At 41.6% G+C, this 19,254-nt stretch overlaps 12 non-coding genes across 12 annotated transcripts; all 12 read right to left on the bottom strand.

The window, feature by feature from the left end:
• Positions 1-402: 402 nt before the first annotated feature.
• On the bottom strand, positions 403-475 carry trnaa-agc (transfer RNA alanine (anticodon AGC)). The gene has a single exon. It is a non-coding gene; the product is annotated as a tRNA-Ala (tRNA).
• A 231-nt stretch (positions 476-706) lies between these two features.
• trnaa-agc (transfer RNA alanine (anticodon AGC)) lies at positions 707-779 on the bottom strand. Its single transcript has one exon. It is a non-coding gene; the product is annotated as a tRNA-Ala (tRNA).
• A 231-nt stretch (positions 780-1,010) lies between these two features.
• trnaa-agc (transfer RNA alanine (anticodon AGC)) lies at positions 1,011-1,083 on the bottom strand. The gene has a single exon. It is a non-coding gene; the product is annotated as a tRNA-Ala (tRNA).
• Positions 1,084-6,181: 5,098 nt separating this feature from the next.
• trnaa-agc (transfer RNA alanine (anticodon AGC)) lies at positions 6,182-6,254 on the bottom strand. Its single transcript has one exon. It is a non-coding gene; the product is annotated as a tRNA-Ala (tRNA).
• A 2,687-nt stretch (positions 6,255-8,941) lies between these two features.
• Positions 8,942-9,014, bottom strand: trnaa-agc (transfer RNA alanine (anticodon AGC)). The gene has a single exon. It is a non-coding gene; the product is annotated as a tRNA-Ala (tRNA).
• Positions 9,015-11,041: 2,027 nt separating this feature from the next.
• Positions 11,042-11,114, bottom strand: trnaa-agc (transfer RNA alanine (anticodon AGC)). The gene has a single exon. It is a non-coding gene; the product is annotated as a tRNA-Ala (tRNA).
• A 239-nt stretch (positions 11,115-11,353) lies between these two features.
• Positions 11,354-11,426, bottom strand: trnaa-agc (transfer RNA alanine (anticodon AGC)). Its single transcript has one exon. It is a non-coding gene; the product is annotated as a tRNA-Ala (tRNA).
• Positions 11,427-14,076: 2,650 nt separating this feature from the next.
• trnaa-agc (transfer RNA alanine (anticodon AGC)) lies at positions 14,077-14,149 on the bottom strand. The gene has a single exon. It is a non-coding gene; the product is annotated as a tRNA-Ala (tRNA).
• A 2,027-nt stretch (positions 14,150-16,176) lies between these two features.
• On the bottom strand, positions 16,177-16,249 carry trnaa-agc (transfer RNA alanine (anticodon AGC)). Its single transcript has one exon. It is a non-coding gene; the product is annotated as a tRNA-Ala (tRNA).
• Positions 16,250-16,488: 239 nt separating this feature from the next.
• Positions 16,489-16,561, bottom strand: trnaa-agc (transfer RNA alanine (anticodon AGC)). The gene has a single exon. It is a non-coding gene; the product is annotated as a tRNA-Ala (tRNA).
• Positions 16,562-18,588: 2,027 nt separating this feature from the next.
• On the bottom strand, positions 18,589-18,661 carry trnaa-agc (transfer RNA alanine (anticodon AGC)). Its single transcript has one exon. It is a non-coding gene; the product is annotated as a tRNA-Ala (tRNA).
• A 239-nt stretch (positions 18,662-18,900) lies between these two features.
• Positions 18,901-18,973, bottom strand: trnaa-agc (transfer RNA alanine (anticodon AGC)). Its single transcript has one exon. It is a non-coding gene; the product is annotated as a tRNA-Ala (tRNA).
• Positions 18,974-19,254: the final 281 nt, after the last annotated feature.

Genomic DNA, 19,254 nt, shown 5'->3' with positions numbered 1-19,254 from the left:
ACCCCTAGAGTTTGAGAGCTACAAGCCCCCACTCACCCAGTAATTTTTGAACTGTCCCTAAATTATCCTATTAAAACACTACATGGGAAATACGTCATGAACTCACAACAATTGAAAGTGCAGAGTATAAAACAGTACTTAGCCTAATATATTATGAACAGCCACGATAGCGTCGTCTACTGTTTGGTCTATTTTGAATCAATATTTCAACTCGCCACCACACTCTACGTATTTCCCACTGGTGTTTCCCAACTGCAGTCCTCAGGTTGCCCCAGCAACACACATTCACATTTTAGAGCCAGACAAGCACGCTTGATTCAATTTGTTTACTAATCCTTCGATTAGTTAAATCAGTCCAGAGCTACAACAACAATGTGTGCTGATTGAACCAAACTAAATAGTTGGAGGATGCGGGCATCGATCCCGCTACCTCTCGCATGCTAAGCGAGCGCTCTACCATTTGAGCTAATCCCCCTGTGCCTCCAACAAGAAGTATGAAATCTCAATGACCGCACTGCCAAATCCCTCGTCCATAAGAAAGGATACTTTTTAACAAGTATGCTTGCTTCAGCTGTCTAAAAGTATTTTTCATGGTAGTTCAGTAAAGGTTGAAGTAGTGATAGGAGTAAGCCCAGTGGTGGAAATAGTTGTATTGTTATCCAGATCTAGAACAACAATGTGTGCTGATTGAACCAAACTAAATAGTTGGAGGATGCGGGCATCGATCCCGCTACCTCTCGCATGCTAAGCGAGCGCTCTACCATTTGAGCCAATCCCCCTGTGCCTCCAACAAGAAGTATGAAATCTCAATGACCGCACTGCCAAATCCCTCGTCCATAAGAAAGGATACTTTTTAACAAGTATGCTTGCTTCAGCTGTCTAAAAGTATTTTTCATGGTAGTTCAGTAAAGGTTGAAGTAGTGATAGGAGTAAGCCCAGTGGTGGAAATAGTTGTATTGTTATCCAGATCTACAACAACAATGTGTGCTGATTGAACCAAACTAAATAGTTGGAGGATGCGGGCATCGATCCCGCTACCTCTCGCATGCTAAGCGAGCGCTCTACCATTTGAGCCAATCCCCCTGTGCCTCCAACAAGAAGTATGAAATCTCAATGACCGCACTGCCAAATTCCTCGTCCATAAGAAAGGATACTTTTTAACAAGTATGCTTGCTTCAGCTGTCTAAAAGTATTTTTCATGGTAGTTCAGTAATGGTTGAAGTAGTGATAGGAGTAAGCCCAGTGGTGGAAATAGTTGTATTGTTGGGTTAGTATCCAGAGCTACAACAACAATGTGTGCTGATTGAACTAAACTAAATAGTTGGAGGATGTGGGCATCGATCCCGCTACCTCTCGCATGCAAAGCGAGCGCTCTACCATTTGAGCTAATCCCCCTGTGCCTCCAACAAGAAGTATGAAATCTCAATGACCGCACTGCCAAATCCCTCGTCCATAAGAAAGGATACTTTTTAACAAGTATGCTTGCTTCAGCTGTCTAAAAGTATTTTTCATGGTAGTTCAGTAAAGGTTGAAGTAGTGATAGAGCTACAACAACAATGTGTGCTGATTGAACTAAACTAAATAGTTGGAGGATGCGGGCATCGATCCCGCTACCTCTCGCATGCAAAGCGAGCGCTCTACCATTTGAGCTAATCCCCCTGTGCCTCCAACAAGAAGTATGAAATCTCAATGACCGCACTGCCAAATCCCTCGTCCATAAGAAAGGATACTTTTTAACAAGTATGCTTGCTTCAGCTGTCTAAAAGTATTTTTCATGGTAGTTCAGTAAAGGTTGAAGTAGTGATAGGAGTAAGCCCAGTGGTGGAAATAGTTGTATTGTTGGGTTAGTATCCAGAGCTACAACAACAATGTGTGCTGATTGAACCAAACTAAATAGTTGAAGGATGCGGGCATCGATCCCGCTACCTCTCGCATGCAAAGCAAGCGCTCTACCATTTGAGCTAATCCCCCTGTGCCTCCAACAAGAAGTATGAAATCTCAATGACCGCACTGCCAAATCCCTCGTCTATATGAAAGGATACTTTTTAACAAGTATGCTTGCTTCAGCTGTCTAAAAGTATTTTTCATGGTAGTTCAGTAAAGGTTGAAGTAGTGATAGGAGTAAGCCCAGTGCTGGAAATAGTTGTATTGTTGGGTTAGTATCCAGAGCTACAACAACAATGTGTGCTGATTGAACCAAACTAAATAGTTGGAGGATGCGGGCATCGATCCCGCTACCTCTCGCATGCAAAGCGAGCGCTCTACCATTTGAGCTAATCCCCCTGTGCCTCCAACAAGAAGTATGAAATCTCAATGACCGCACTGCCAAATCCCTCGTCCATAAGAAAGGATACTTTTTAACAAGTATGCTTGCTTCAGCTGTCTAAAAGTATTTTTCATGGTAGTTCAGTAAAGGTTGAAGTAGTGATAGGAGTAAGCCCAGTGGTGGAAATAGTTGTATTGTTGGGTTAGTATCCAGAGCTACAACAACAATGTGTGCTGATTGAACCAAACTAAATAGTTGGAGGATGCGGGCATCAATCCCGCTACCTCTCACATGCTAACCGAGCGCTCTACCATTTGAGCTAATCCCCCTGTGCATGCAACAAGAATTATGAAATCTCAATGACCACACTGCCAAATCCCTCGTCCATAAGAAAGGATACTTTTTAACAAGTATGCTTGCTTCAGCTGTCTAAAAGTATTTTTCATGGTAGTTCAGTAAAGGTTGAAGTAGTGATAGGAGTAAGACCAGTGGTGGAAATAGTTGTATTGTTGGGTTGGTATCCAGAGCTACAACAACAATGTGTGCTGATTGAACCAAACTAAATAGTTGGAGGATGCAGGCATCGATCCCGCTACCTCTCACATGCTAAGCGAGCGCTCTACCATTTGAGCTAATCCCCCTGTGCATGCAACAAGAATTATGAAATCTCAATGACCACACTGCCAAATCCCTCGTCCATAAGTAAGGATACTTTTTAAAAAGTATGCTTGCTTCAGCTGTCTAAAAGTATTTTTCATGGTAGTTCAGTAAAGGTTGAAGTAGTGATAGGAGTAAGCCCAGTGGTGGAAATAGTTGTATTGTTGGGTTAGTATCCAGAGCTACAACAACAATGTGTGCTGATTGAACCAAACTAAATAGTTGGAGGATGCGGGCATCGATCCCGCTACCTCTCACATGCTAAGCGAGCGCTCTACCATTTGAGCTAATCCCCCTGTGCATGCAACAAGAATTATGAAATCTCAATGACCACACTGCCAAATCCCTCGTCCATAAGTAAGGATACTTTTTAAAAAGTATGCTTGCTTCAGCTGTCTAAAAGTATTTTTCATGGTAGTTCAGTAAAGGTGGAAGTAGTGATAGGAGTAAGCCCAGTGGTGGAAATAGTTGTATTGTTGGGTTAGTATCCAGAGCTACAACAACAATGTGTGCTGATTGAACCAAACTAAATAGTTGGAGGATGCGGGCATCGATCCCGCTACCTCTCGCATGCAAAGCAAGCGCTCTACCATTTGAGCTAATCCCCCTGTGCCTCCAACAAGAAGTATGAAATCTCAATGACCGCACTGCCAAATCCCTCGTCCATAAGAAAGGATACTTTTTAACAAGTATGCTTGCTTCAGCTGTCTAAAAGTATTTTTCATGGTAGTTCAGTAAAGGTTGAAGTAGTGATAGGAGTAAGCCCAGTGGTGGAAATAGTTGTATTGTTGGGTTAGTATCCAGAGCTACAACAACAATGTGTGCTGATTGAACCAAACTAAATAGTTGGAGGATGCGGGCATCGATCCCGCTACCTCTCACATGCTAAGCAAGCGCTCTACCATTTGAGCTAATCCCCCTGTGCATGCAACAAGAATTATGAAATCTCAATGACCACACTGCCAAATCCCTCGTCCATAAGTAAGGATACTTTTTAAAAAGTATGCTTGCTTCAGCTGTCTAAAAGTATTTTTCATGGTAGTTCAGTAAAGGTGGAAGTAGTGACTGCAGTAAGCCCAGTGGTGGAAATAGTTGTATTGTTGGGTTAGTGAGTTTTGGGTGTATGATAGCAGAAAAACCTGCGAGTCTGGAGTTCCCCCTGCTGGCTGTCTGTGGAATAACATTAGGATCAGTTGATCGTGGGGAAATGCATGTTAGTCGCCCGAAACATGGTCACTGTTTTCCTGTCTTTTGTCGTGCTTATGCTCACTGCGTCTCAGTGGATCGCTCCAAGGCCTTTCTACTGTAAGCAGAGGAGAGGACAGCCTTCCAGTAGAATAAATAAGAGTCACAGCTCCCAACATTTACTAACAAATGAACAGCTACTAAATCAAAGATCTGTCTCATAAACTACACATGTGCCTACATGTGATAACCAAAGGGGATTTTTGCATTACCCCAAGCGACCACATAATTTGTCCCTTTAATTGAAGTAATAATTCGGTGGTTTGGTGGGATTTCCTAAATTCCAGTGTGTTTCTGCTTGCCACAACAAAGTCAAAAGAGAGAATGAACTGGCACACAGACTAAGATATTAGGACCTGTTTAGTAGCAAACAGAAGGCTGTCCATCATATCGCAAAGCCATTATGACAAGGGCTCCTCCTCCCCTGTAGGATAAATAATAATAATTATGATTTATTCTATATAGCACTTTTCATTACACACAGAATCTCAAAGTAGCTTTAAAAACTCAAATAAACTCAAGGTGATCTGGTACATACTTGGCCGATGGCTTCCAAATCTTCAGACGATAATAATAAGATGGAGAGTGATGGAGTCTGTAGTTAGAGAGGAGTTGAGGCAGTTCACTTCAGATACTTAGCTTGCACTTGTATGTGCTAGAGAACTGTGCTACATACCAATTATTTTCAATATGTATAAATATAGAGATAGAAATATATGTATGACTCCTGCTCTTTTTGTTTTACCTTTTAATAAATCACTTAAATGGGGATCCCTCTTAATGGTTCATGAGTAATTTGGTATTGTTCGGCATGTTTAACGTTACCTGCCTAAGTACCTTAGATCGCAAGCCCATAATTAGTCAATAGGGCTGACTGGCTAGCTACTAGTACTGTTAACTAGCCAGATAGCAACAAAGCATTGTTAGCTAGCTAATGTAACCATGAAGAATTGACATCTATCTTACATATTATTCTTTTTTGGTCATTTTTGTCCTGTTTAGCTATCTGGCTAGCTAAATTGTTACGATTCACATATCTAGCTGATAATTGTGACGTCAAACGTTTGCTTTGTGTATATCTTGATTCGTCTATTGTTGCCATTGTCCTGGCTGGAAGGAGGTTCAGTGAATGGGGCTGTGAAGCGTGAGGTAATACAGTAGGGGGAGTGCGAGTGCTTCTTAAATGTATTGCTTTATGCATTCTCCTCACTCGCGTCCACACAAAAACGTACTCAAGAGAACGGAGTGGAGAATACAATCGGAGCATGAGTGTGGAGCATGGTAGTATGTTTGGAAAAACACCCCTAGAGTTTGAGAGCTACAAGCCCCCACTCACCCAGTAATTTTTGAACTGTCCCTAAATTATCCTATTAAAACACTACATGGGAAATACGTCATGAACTCACAACAATTGAAAGTGCAGAGTATAAAACAGTACTTAGCCTAATATATTATGAACAGCCACGATAGCGTCGTCTACTGTTTGGTCTATTTTGAATCAATATTTCAACTCGCCACCACACTCTACGTATTTCCACTGGTGTTTCCCAACTGCAGTCCTCAGGTTGCCCCAGCAACACACATTCACATTTTAGAGCCAGACAAGCACGCTTGATTCAATTTGTTTACTAATCCTTCGATTAGTTAAATCAGTCCAGAGCTACAACAACAATGTGTGCTGATTGAACCAAACTAAATAGTTGGAGGATGTGGGCATCGATCCCGCTAGCTCTCGCATGCTAAGCGAGCACTCTACCATTTGAGCTAATCCCCCTGTTCCTCCAACAAGAAGTATGAAATCTCAATGACCGCACTGCCAAATCCCTCGTCCATAAGAAAGGATACTTTTTAACAAGTATGCTTTCTTCAGCTGTCTAAAAGTATTTTTCATGGTAGTTCAGTAAAGGTTGAAGTAGTGATAGGAGTAAGCCCAGTGGTGGAAATAGTTGTATTGTTGGGTTAGTATCCAGAGCTACAACAACAATGTGTGCTGATTGAACCAAACTAAATAGTTGGAGGATGCGGGCATCGATCCCGCTACCTCTCGCATGCTAAGCGAGCGCTCTACCATTTGAGCCAATCCCCCTGTGCCTCCAACAAGAAGTATGAAATCTCAATGACCGCACTGCCAAATTCCTCGTCCATAAGAAAGGATACTTTTTAACAAGTATGCTTGCTTCAGCTGTCTAAAAGTATTTTTCATGGTAGTTCAGTAAAGGTTGAAGTAGTGATAGGAGTAAGCCCAGTGGTGGAAATAGTTGTATTGTTGGGTTAGTATCCAGAGCTACAACAACAATGTGTGCTGATTGAACTAAACTAAATAGTTGGAGGATGTGGGCATCGATCCCGCTACCTCTCGCATGCAAAGCGAGCGCTCTACCATTTGAGCTAATCCCCCTGTGCCTCCAACAAGAAGTATGAAATCTCAATGACCGCACTGCCAAATCCCTCGTCCATAAGAAAGGATACTTTTTAACAAGTATGCTTGCTTCAGCTGTCTAAAAGTATTTTTCATGGTAGTTCAGTAAAGGTTGAAGTAGTGATAGAGCTACAACAACAATGTGTGCTGATTGAACTAAACTAAATAGTTGGAGGATGCGGGCATCGATCCCGCTACCTCTCGCATGCAAAGCGAGCGCTCTACCATTTGAGCTAATCCCCCTGTGCCTCCAACAAGAAGTATGAAATCTCAATGACCGCACTGCCAAATCCCTCGTCCATAAGAAAGGATACTTTTTAACAAGTATGCTTGCTTCAGCTGTCTAAAAGTATTTTTCATGGTAGTTCAGTAAAGGTTGAAGTAGTGATAGGAGTAAGCCCAGTGGTGGAAATAGTTGTATTGTTGGGTTAGTATCCAGAGCTACAACAACAATGTGTGCTGATTGAACCAAACTAAATAGTTGGAGGATGCGGGCATCGATCCCGCTACCTCTCGCATGCAAAGCAAGCGCTCTACCATTTGAGCTAATCCCCCTGTGCCTCCAACAAGAAGTATGAAATCTCAATGACCGCACTGCCAAATCCCTCGTCTATAAGAAAGGATACTTTTTAACAAGTATGCTTGCTTCAGCTGTCTAAAAGTATTTTTCATGGTAGTTCAGTAAAGGTTGAAGTAGTGATAGGAGTAAGCCCAGTGCTGGAAATAGTTGTATTGTTGGGTTAGTATCCAGAGCTACAACAACAATGTGTGCTGATTGAACCAAACTAAATAGTTGGAGGATGCGGGCATCGATCCCGCTACCTCTCGCATGCAAAGCGAGCGCTCTACCATTTGAGCTAATCCCCCTGTGCCTCCAACAAGAAGTATGAAATCTCAATGACCGCACTGCCAAATCCCTCGTCCATAAGAAAGGATACTTTTTAACAAGTATGCTTGCTTCAGCTGTCTAAAAGTATTTTTCATGGTAGTTCAGTAAAGGTTGAAGTAGTGATAGGAGTAAGCCCAGTGGTGGAAATAGTTGTATTGTTGGGTTAGTATCCAGAGCTACAACAACAATGTGTGCTGATTGAACCAAACTAAATAGTTGGAGGATGCGGGCATCAATCCCGCTACCTCTCACATGCTAAGCGAGCGCTCTACCATTTGAGCTAATCCCCCTGTGCATGCAACAAGAATTATGAAATCTCAATGACCACACTGCCAAATCCCTCGTCCATAAGAAAGGATACTTTTTAACAAGTATGCTTGCTTCAGCTGTCTAAAAGTATTTTTCATGGTAGTTCAGTAAAGGTTGAAGTAGTGATAGGAGTAAGACCAGTGGTGGAAATAGTTGTATTGTTGGGTTGGTATCCAGAGCTACAACAACAATGTGTGCTGATTGAACCAAACTAAATAGTTGGAGGATGCAGGCATCGATCCCGCTACCTCTCACATGCTAAGCGAGCACTCTACCATTTGAGCTAATCCCCCTGTGCATGCAACAAGAATTATGAAATCTCAATGACCACACTGCCAAATCCCTCGTCCATAAGTAAGGATACTTTTTAAAAAGTATGCTTGCTTCAGCTGTCTAAAAGTATTTTTCATGGTAGTTCAGTAAAGGTTGAAGTAGTGATAGGAGTAAGCCCAGTGGTGGAAATAGTTGTATTATTGGGTTAGTATCCAGAGCTACAACAACAATGTGTGCTGATTGAACCAAACTAAATAGTTGGAGGATGCGGGCATCGATCCCGCTACCTCTCACATGCTAAGCGAGCGCTCTACCATTTGAGCTATTCCCCCTGTGCATGCAACAAGAATTATGAAATCTCAATGACCACACTGCCAAATCCCTCGTCCATAAGTAAGGATACTTTTTAAAAAGTATGCTTGCTTCAGCTGTCTAAAAGTATTTTTCATGGTAGTTCAGTAAAGGTGGAAGTAGTGATAGGAGTAAGCCCAGTGGTGGAAATAGTTGTATTGTTGGGTTAGTATCCAGAGCTACAACAACAATGTGTGCTGATTGAACCAAACTAAATAGTTGGAGGATGCAGGCATCGATCCCGCTACCTCTCGCATGCAAAGCAAGCGCTCTACCATTTGAGCTAATCCCCCTGTGCCTCCAACAAGAAGTATGAAATCTCAATGACCGCACTGCCAAATCCCTCGTCCATAAGAAAGGATACTTTTTAACAAGTATGCTTGCTTCAGCTGTCTAAAAGTATTTTTCATGGTAGTTCAGTAAAGGTTGAAGTAGTGATAGGAGTAAGCCCAGTGGTGGAAATAGTTGTATTGTTGGGTTAGTATCCAGTGCTACAACAACAATGTGTGCTGATTGAACCAAACTAAATAGTTGGAGGATGCGGGCATCGATCCCGCTACCTCTCGCATGCTAAGCGAGCGCTCTACCATTTGAGCTAATCCCCCTGTGCCTCCACCAAGAAGTATGAAATCTCAATGACCGCACTGCCAAATCCCTCGTCCATAAGAAAGGATACTTTTTAACAAGTATGCTTGCTTCAGCTGTCTAAAAGTATTTTTCATGGTAGTTCAGTAAAGGTTGAAGTAGTGATAGGAGTAAGCCCAGTGGTGGAAATAGTTGTATTGTTGGGTTAGTGAGTTTTGGGTGTATGATAGCAGAAAAACCTGCGAGTCTGGAGTTCCCCCTGCTGGCTGTCTGTGGAATAACATTAGGATCAGTTGATCGTGGGGAAATGCATGTTAGTCGCCCGAAACATGGTCACTGTTTTCCTGTCTTTTGTCGTGCTTATGCTCACTGCGTCTCAGTGGATCGCTCCAAGGCCTTTCTACTGTAAGCAGAGGAGAGGACAGCCTTCCAGTAGAATAAATAAGAGTCACAGCTCCCAACATTTACTAACAAATGAACAGCTACTAAATCAAAGATCTGTCTCATAAACTACACATGTGCCTACATGTGATAACCAAAGGGGATTTTTGCATTACCCCAAGCGACCACATAATTTGTCCCTTTAATTGAAGTAATAATTCGGTGGTTTGGTGGGATTTCCTAAATTCCAGTGTGTTTCTGCTTGCCACAACAAAGTCAAAAGAGAGAATGAACTGGCACACAGACTAAGATATTAGGACCTGTTTAGTAGCAAACAGAAGGCTGTCCATCATATCGCAAAGCCATTATGACAAGGGCTCCTCCTCCCCTGTAGGATAAATAATAATAATTATAATTTATTCTATATAGCACTTTTCATTACACACAGAATCTCAAAGTAGCTTTAAAAACTCAAATAAACTCAAGGTGATCTGTTACATACTTGGCCGATGGCTTCCAAAGCTTCAGATGATAATAATAAGATGGAGAGTGATGGAGTCTGTAGTTAGAGAGGAGTTGAGGCAGTTCACTTCAGATACTTAGCTTGCACTTGTATGTGCTAGAGAACTGTGCTACATACCAATTATTTTCAATATGTATAAATATAGAGATAGAAATATATGTATGACTCCTGCTCTTTTTGTTTTACCTTTTAATAAATCACTTAAATGGGGATCCCTCTTAATGGTTCATGAGTAATTTGGTATTGTTCGGCATGTTTAACGTTACCTGCCTAAGTACCTTAGATCGCAAGCCCATAATTAGTCAATAGGGCTGACTGGCTAGCTACTAGTACTGTTAACTAGCCAGATAGCAACAAAGCATTGTTAGCTAGCTAATGTAACCATGAAGAATTGACATCTATCTTACATATTATTCGTTTTAGGTCATTTTTGTCCTGTTTAGCTATCTGGCTAGCTAAATTGTTACGATTCACATATCTAGCTGATAATTGTGACGTCAAACGTTTGCTTTGTGTATATCTTGATTCGTCTATTGTTGCCATTGTCCTGGCTGGAAGGAGGTTCAGTGAATGGGGCTGTGAAGCGTGAGGTAATACAGTAGGGGGAGTGCGAGTGCTTCTTAAATGTATTGCTTTATGCATTCTCCTCACTCGCGTCCACACAAAAACGTACTCAAGAGAACGGAGTGGAGAATACAATCGGAGCATGAGTGTGGAGCATCGTAGTATGTTTGGAAAAACACCCCTAGAGTTTGAGAGCTACAAGCCCCCACTCACCCAGTAATTTTTGAACTGTCCCTAAATTATCCTATTAAAACACTACATGGGAAATACGTCATGAACTCACAACAATTGAAAGTGCAGAGTATAAAACAGTACTTAGCCTAATATATTATGAACAGCCACGATAGCGTCGTCTACTGTTTGGTCTATTTTGAATCAATATTTCAACCTGCCACCACACTCTACGTATTTCCCACTGGTGTTTCCCAACTGCAGTCCTCAGGTTGCCCCAGCAACACACATTCACATTTTAGAGCCAGACAAGCACGCTTGATTCAATTTGTTTACTAATCCTTCGATTAGTTAAATCAGTCCAGAGCTACAACAACAATGTGTGCTGATTGAACCAAACTAAATAGTTGGAGGATGCGGGAATCGATCCCGCTACCTCTCGCATGCTAAGCGAGCGCTCTACCATTTGAGCTAATCCCCCTGTTCCTCCAACAAGAAGTATGAAATCTCAATGACCGCACTGCCAAATCCCTCGTCCATAAGAAAGGATACTTTTTAACAAGTATGCTTGCTTCAGCTGTCTAAAAGTATTTTTCATGGTAGTTCAGTAAAGGCTGAAGTAGTGATAGGAGTAAGCCAAGTGGTGGAAATAGTTGTATTGTTGGGTTAGTATCCAGAGCTACAACAACAATGTGTGCTGATTGAACCAAACTAAATAGTTGGAGGATGCGGGCATCGATCCCGCTACCTCTCGCATGCTAAGCGAGCGCTCTACCATTTGAGCTAATCCCCCTGTGCCTCCACCAAGAAGTATGAAATCTCAATGACCGCACTGCCAAATCCCTCGTCCATAAGAAAGGATACTTTTTAACAAGTATGCTTGCTTCAGCTGTCTAAAAGTATTTTTCATGGTAGTTCAGTAAAGGTTGAAGTAGTGATAGGAGTAAGCCCAGTGGTGGAAATAGTTGTATTGTTGGGTTAGTATCCAGAGCTACAACAACAATGTGTGCTGATTGAACCAAACTAAATAGTTGGAGGATGCGGGCATCGATCCCGCTACCTCTCACATGCTAAGCAAGCGCTCTACCATTTGAGCTAATCCCCCTGTGCATGCAACAAGAATTATGAAATCTCAATGACCACACTGCCAAATCCCTCGTCCATAAGTAAGGATACTTTTTAAAAAGTATGCTTGCTTCAGCTGTCTAAAAGTATTTTTCATGGTAGTTCAGTAAAGGTGGAAGTAGTGACTGCAGTAAGCCCAGTGGTGGAAATAGTTGTATTGTTGGGTTAGTGAGTTTTGGGTGTATGATAGCAGAAAAACCTGCGAGTCTGGAGTTCCCCCTGCTGGCTGTCTGTGGAATAACATTAGGATCAGTTGATCGTGGGGAAATGCATGTTAGTCGCCCGAAACATGGTCACTGTTTTCCTGTCTTTTGTCGTGCTTATGCTCACTGCGTCTCAGTGGATCGCTCCAAGGCCTTTCTACTGTAAGCAGAGGAGAGGACAGCCTTCCAGTAGAATAAATAAGAGTCACAGCTCCCAACATTTACTAACAAATGAACAGCTACTAAATCAAAGATCTGTCTCATAAACTACACATGTGCCTACATGTGATAACCAAAGGGGATTTTTGCATTACCCCAAGCGACCACATAATTTGTCCCTTTAATTGAAGTAATAATTCGGTGGTTTGGTGGGATTTCCTAAATTCCAGTGTGTTTCTGCTTGCCACAACAAAGTCAAAAGAGAGAATGAACTGGCACACAGACTAAGATATTAGGACCTGTTTAGTAGCAAACAGAAGGCTGTCCATCATATCGCAAAGCCATTATGACAAGGGCTCCTCCTCCCCTGTAGGATAAATAATAATAATTATGATTTATTCTATATAGCACTTTTCATTACACACAGAATCTCAAAGTAGCTTTAAAAACTCAAATAAACTCAAGGTGATCTGGTACATACTTGGCCGATGGCTTCCAAATCTTCAGACGATAATAATAAGATGGAGAGTGATGGAGTCTGTAGTTAGAGAGGAGTTGAGGCAGTTCACTTCAGATACTTAGCTTGCACTTGTATGTGCTAGAGAACTGTGCTACATACCAATTATTTTCAATATGTATAAATATAGAGATAGAAATATATGTATGACTCCTGCTCTTTTTGTTTTACCTTTTAATAAATCACTTAAATGGGGATCCCTCTTAATGGTTCATGAGTAATTTGGTATTGTTCTGCATGTTTAACGTTACCTGCCTAAGTACCTTAGATCGCAAGCCCATAATTAGTCAATAGGGCTGACTGGCTAGCTACTAGTACTGTTAACTAGCCAGATAGCAACAAAGCATTGTTAGCTAGCTAATGTAACCATGAAGAATTGACATCTATCTTACATATTATTCTTTTTTGGTCATTTTTGTCCTGTTTAGCTATCTGGCTAGCTAAATTGTTACGATTCACATATCTAGCTGATAATTGTGACGTCAAACGTTTGCTTTGTGTATATCTTGATTCGTCTATTGTTGCCATTGTCCTGGCTGGAAGGAGGTTCAGTGAATGGGGCTGTGAAGCGTGAGGTAATACAGTAGGGGGAGTGCGAGTGCTTCTTAAATGTATTGCTTTATGCATTCTCCTCACTCGCGTCCACACAAAAACGTACTCAAGAGAACGGAGTGGAGAATACAATCGGAGCATGAGTGTGGAGCATGGTAGTATGTTTGGAAAAACACCCCTAGAGTTTGAGAGCTACAAGCCCCCACTCACCCAGTAATTTTTGAACTGTCCCTAAATTATCCTATTAAAACACTACATGGGAAATACGTCATGAACTCACAACAATTGAAAGTGCAGAGTATAAAACAGTACTTAGCCTAATATATTATGAACAGCCACGATAGCGTCGTCTACTGTTTGGTCTATTTTGAATCAATATTTCAACTCGCCACCACACTCTACGTATTTCCACTGGTGTTTCCCAACTGCAGTCCTCAGGTTGCCCCAGCAACACACATTCACATTTTAGAGCCAGACAAGCACGCTTGATTCAATTTGTTTACTAATCCTTCGATTAGTTAAATCAGTCCAGAGCTACAACAACAATGTGTGCTGATTGAACCAAACTAAATAGTTGGAGGATGCGGGCATCGATCCCGCTAACTCTCGCATGCTAAGCGAGCACTCTACCATTTGAGCTAATCCCCCTGTTCCTCCAACAAGAAGTATGAAATCTCAATGACCGCACTGCCAAATCCCTCGTCCATAAGAAAGGATACTTTTTAACAAGTATGCTTGCTTCAGCTGTCTAAAAGTATTTTTCATGGTAGTTCAGTAAAGGTTGAAGTAGTGATAGGAGTAAGCCCAGTGGTGGAAATAGTTGTATTGTTGGGTTAGTATCCAGAGCTACAACAACAATGTGTGCTGATTGAACCAAACTAAATAGTTGGAGGATGCGGGAATCGATCCCGCTACCTCTCGCATGCTAAGCGAGCGCTCTACCATTTGAGCTAATCCCCCTGTGCCTCCACCAAGAAGTATGAAATCTCAATGACCGCACTGCCAAATCCCTCGTCCATAAGAAAGGATACTTTTTAACAAGTATGCTTGCTTCAGCTGTCTAAAAGTATTTTTCATGGTAGTTCAGTAAAGGTTGAAGTAGTGATAGGAGTAAGCCCAGTGGTGGAAATAGTTGTATTGTTGGGTTAGTGAGTTTTGGGTGTATGATAGCAGAAAAACCTGCGAGTCTGGAGTTCCCCCTGCTGGCTGTCTGTGGAATAACATTAGGATCAGTTGATCGTGGGGAAATGCATGTTAGTCGCCCGAAACATGGTCACTGTTTTCCTGTCTTTTGTCGTGCTTATGCTCACTGCGTCTCAGTGGATCGCTCCAAGGCCTTTCTACTGTAAGCAGAGGAGAGGACAGCCTTCCAGTAGAATAAATAAGAGTCACAGCTCCCAACATTTACTAACAAATGAACAGCTACTAAATCAAAGATCTGTCTCATAAACTACACATGTGCCTACATGTGATAACCAAAGGGGATTTTTGCATTACCCCAAGCGACCACATAATTTGTCCCTTTAATTGAAGTAATAATTCGGTGGTTTGGTGGGATTTCCTAAATTCCAGTGTGTTTCTGCTTGCCACAACAAAGTCAAAAGAGAGAATGAACTGGCACACAGACTAAGATATTAGGACCTGTTTAGTAGCAAACAGAAGGCTGTCCATCATATCGCAAAGCCATTATGACAAGGGCTCCTCCTCCCCTGTAGGATAAATAATAATAATTATAATTTATTCTATATAGCACTTTTCATTACACACAGAATCTCAAAGTAGCTTTAAAAACTCAAATAAACTCAAGGTGATCTGTTACATACTTGGCCGATGGCTTCCAAAGCTTCAGATGATAATAATAAGATGGAGAGTGATGGAGTCTGTAGTTAGAGAGGAGTTGAGGCAGTTCACTTCAGATACTTAGCTTGCACTTGTATGTGCTAGAGAACTGTGCTACATACCAATTATTTTCAATATGTATAAATATAGAGATAGAAATATATGTATGACTCCTGCTCTTTTTGTTTTACCTTTTAATAAATCACTTAAATGGGGATCCCTCTTAATGGTTCATGAGTAATTTGGTATTGTTCGGCATGTTTAACGTTACCTGCCTAAGTACCTTAGATCGCAAGCCCATAATTAGTCAATAGGGCTGACTGGCTAGCTACTAGTACTGTTAACTAGCCAGATAGCAACAAAGCATTGTTAGCTAGCTAATGTAACCATGAAGAATTGACATCTATCTTACATATTATTCGTTTTAGGTCATTTTTGTCCTGTTTAGCTATCTGGCTAGCTAAATTGTTACGATTCACATATCTAGCTGATAATTGTGACGTCAAACGTTTGCTTTGTGTATATCTTGATTCGTCTATTGTTGCCATTGTCCTGGCTGGAAGGAGGTTCAGTGAATGGGGCTGTGAAGCGTGAGGTAATACAGTAGGGGGAGTGCGAGTGCTTCTTAAATGTATTGCTTTATGCATTCTCCTCACTCGCGTCCACACAAAAACGTACTCAAGAGAACGGAGTGGAGAATACAATCGGAGCATGAGTGTGGAGCATCGTAGTATGTTTGGAAAAACACCCCTAGAGTTTGAGAGCTACAAGCCCCCACTCACCCAGTAATTTTTGAACTGTCCCTAAATTATCCTATTAAAACACTACATGGGAAATACGTCATGAACTCACAACAATTGAAAGTGCAGAGTATAAAACAGTACTTAGCCTAATATATTATGAACAGCCACGATAGCGTCGTCTACTGTTTGGTCTATTTTGAATCAATATTTCAACCTGCCACCACACTCTACGTATTTCCCACTGGTGTTTCCCAACTGCAGTCCTCAGGTTGCCCCAGCAACACACATTCACATTTTAGAGCCAGACAAGCACGCTTGATTCAATTTGTTTACTAATCCTTCGATTAGTTAAATCAGTCCAGAGCTACAACAACAATGTGTGCTGATTGAACCAAACTAAATAGTTGGAGGATGCGGGAATCGATCCCGCTACCTCTCGCATGCTAAGCGAGCGCTCTACCATTTGAGCTAATCCCCCTGGTCCTCCAACAAGAAGTATGAAATCTCAATGACCGCACTGCCAAATCCCTCGTCCATAAGAAAGGATACTTTTTAACAAGTATGCTTGCTTCAGCTGTCTAAAAGTATTTTTCATGGTAGTTCAGTAAAGGTTGAAGTAGTGATAGGAGTAAGCCAAGTGGTGGAAATAGTTGTATTGTTGGGTTAGTATCCAGAGCTACAACAACAATGTGTGCTGATTGAACCAAACTAAATAGTTGGAGGATGCGGGCATCGATCCCGCTACCTCTCGCATGCTAAGCGAGCGCTCTACCATTTGAGCTAATCCCCCTGTGCCTCCACCAAGAAGTATGAAATCTCAATGACCGCACTGCCAAATCCCTCGTCCATAAGAAAGGATACTTTTTAACAAGTATGCTTGCTTCAGCTGTCTAAAAGTATTTTTCATGGTAGTTCAGTAAAGGTTGAAGTAGTGATAGGAGTAAGCCCAGTGGTGGAAATAGTTGTATTGTTGGGTTAGTGAGTTTTGGGTGTATGATAGCAGAAAAACCTGCGAGTCTGGAGTTCCCCCTGCTGGCTGTCTGTGGAATAACATTAGGATCAGTTGATCGTGGGGAAATGCATGTTAGTCGCCCGAAACATGGTCACTGTTTTCCTGTCTTTTGTCGTGCTTATGCTCACTGCGTCTCAGTGGATCGCTCCAAGGCCTTTCTACTGTAAGCAGAGGAGAGGACAGCCTTCCAGTAGAATAAATAAGAGTCACAGCTCCCAACATTTACTAACAAATGAACAGCTACTAAATCAAAGATCTGTCTCATAAACTACACATGTGCCTACATGTGATAACCAAAGGGGATTTTTGCATTACCCCAAGCGACCACATAATTTGTCCCTTTAATTGAAGTAATAATTCGGTGGTTTGGTGGGATTTCCTAAATTCCAGTGTGTTTCTGCTTGCCACAACAAAGTCAAAAGAGAGAATGAACTGGCACACAGACTACGATATTAGGACCTGTTTAGTAGCAAACAGAAGGCTGTCCATCATATCGCAAAGCCATTATGACAAGGGCTCCTCCTCCCCTGTAGGATAAATAATAATAATTATAATTTATTCTATATAGCACTTTTCATTACACACAGAATCTCAAAGTAGCTTTAAAAACTCAAATAAACTCAAGGTGATCTGTTACATACTTGGCCGATGGCTTCCAAAGCTTCAGATGATAATAATAAGATGGAGAGTGATGGAGTCTGTAGTTAGAGAGGAGTTGAGGCAGTTCACTTCAGATACTTAGCTTGCACTTGTATGTGCTAGAGAACTGTGCTACATACCAATTATTTTCAATATGTATAAATATAGAGATAGAAATATATGTATGACTCCTGCTCTTTTTGTTTTACCTTTTAATAAATCACTTAAATGGGGATCCCTCTTAATGGTTCATGAGTAATTTGGTATTGTTCGGCATGTTTAACGTTACCTGCCTAAGTACCTTAGATCGCAAGCCCATAATTAGTCAATAGGGCTGACTGGCTAGCTACTAGTACTGTTAACTAGCCAGATAGCAACAAAGCATTGTTAGCTAGCTAATGTAACCATGAAGAATTGACATCTATCTTACATATTATTCGTTTTAGGTCATTTTTGTCCTGTTTAGCTATCTGGCTAGCTAAATTGTTACGATTCACATATCTAGCTGATAATTGTGACGTCAAACGTTTGCTTTGTGTATATCTTGATTCGTCTATTGTTGCCATTGTCCTGGCTGGAAGGAGGTTCAGTGAATGGGGCTGTGAAGCGTGAGGTAATACAGTAGGGGGAGTGCGAGTGCTTCTTAAATGTATTGCTTTATGCATTCTCCTCACTCGCGTCCACACAAAAACGTACTCAAGAGAACGGAGTGGAGAATACAATCGGAGCATGAGTGTGGAGCATCGTAGTATGTTTGGAAAAACACCCCTAGAGTTTGAGAGCTACAAGCCCCCACTCACCCAGTAATTTTTGAACTGTCCCTAAATTATCCTATTAAAACACTACATGGGAAATACGTCATGAACTCACAACAATTGAAAGTGCAGAGTATAAAACAGTACTTAGCCTAATATATTATGAACAGCCACGATAGCGTCGTCTACTGTTTGGTCTATTTTGAATCAATATTTCAACCTGCCACCACACTCTACGTATTTCCCACTGGTGTTTCCCAACTGCAGTCCTCAGGTTGCCCCAGCAACACACATTCACATTTTAGAGCCAGACAAGCACGCTTGATTCAATTTGTTTACTAATCCTTCGATTAGTTAAATCAGTCCAGAGCTACAACAACAATGTGTGCTGATTGAACCAAACTAAATAGTTGGAGGATGCGGGAATCAATCCCGCTACCTCTCGCATGCTAAGCGAGCGCTCTACCATTTGAGCTAATCCCCCTGTTCCTCCAACAAGAAGTATGAAATCTCAATGACCGCACTGCCAAATCCCTCGTCCATAAGAAAGGATACTTTTTAACAAGTATGCTTGCTTCAGCTGTCTAAAAGTATTTTTCATGGTAGTTCAGTAAAGGTTGAAGTAGTGATAGGAGTAAGCCCAGTGGTGGAAATAGTTGTATTGTTGGGTTAGTATCCAGAGCTACAACAACAATGTGTGCTGATTGAACCAAACTAAATAGTTGGAGGATGCGGGCATCGATCCCGCTACCTCTCGCATGCTAAGCGAGCGCTCTACCATTTGAGCTAATCCCCCTGTGCCTCCACCAAGAAGTATGAAATCTCAATGACCACACTGCCAAATCCCTCGTCCATAAGAAAGGATACTTTTTAACAAGTATGCTTGCTTCAGCTGTCTAAAAGTATTTTTCATGGTAGTTCAGTAAAGGTTGAAGTAGTGGTAGTGATAGGAGTAAGCCCAGTGGTGGAAATAGTTGTATTGTTGGGTTAGTATCCAGAGCTACAACAACAATGTGTGCTGATTGAACCAAACTAAATAGTTGGAGGATGCGGGCATCGATCCTGCTACCTCTCGCA

This window comes from Oncorhynchus mykiss, chromosome 25, assembly GCF_057628025.1.
Source record: "Oncorhynchus mykiss isolate SJ-2025 chromosome 25, ASM5762802v1, whole genome shotgun sequence".
NCBI classification, from domain to species: domain Eukaryota; kingdom Metazoa; phylum Chordata; class Actinopteri; order Salmoniformes; family Salmonidae; genus Oncorhynchus; species Oncorhynchus mykiss.
The sequence above is the reverse complement of the archived record's forward strand: the minus strand, read 5'-3'. Positions and strand labels throughout refer to the sequence as shown.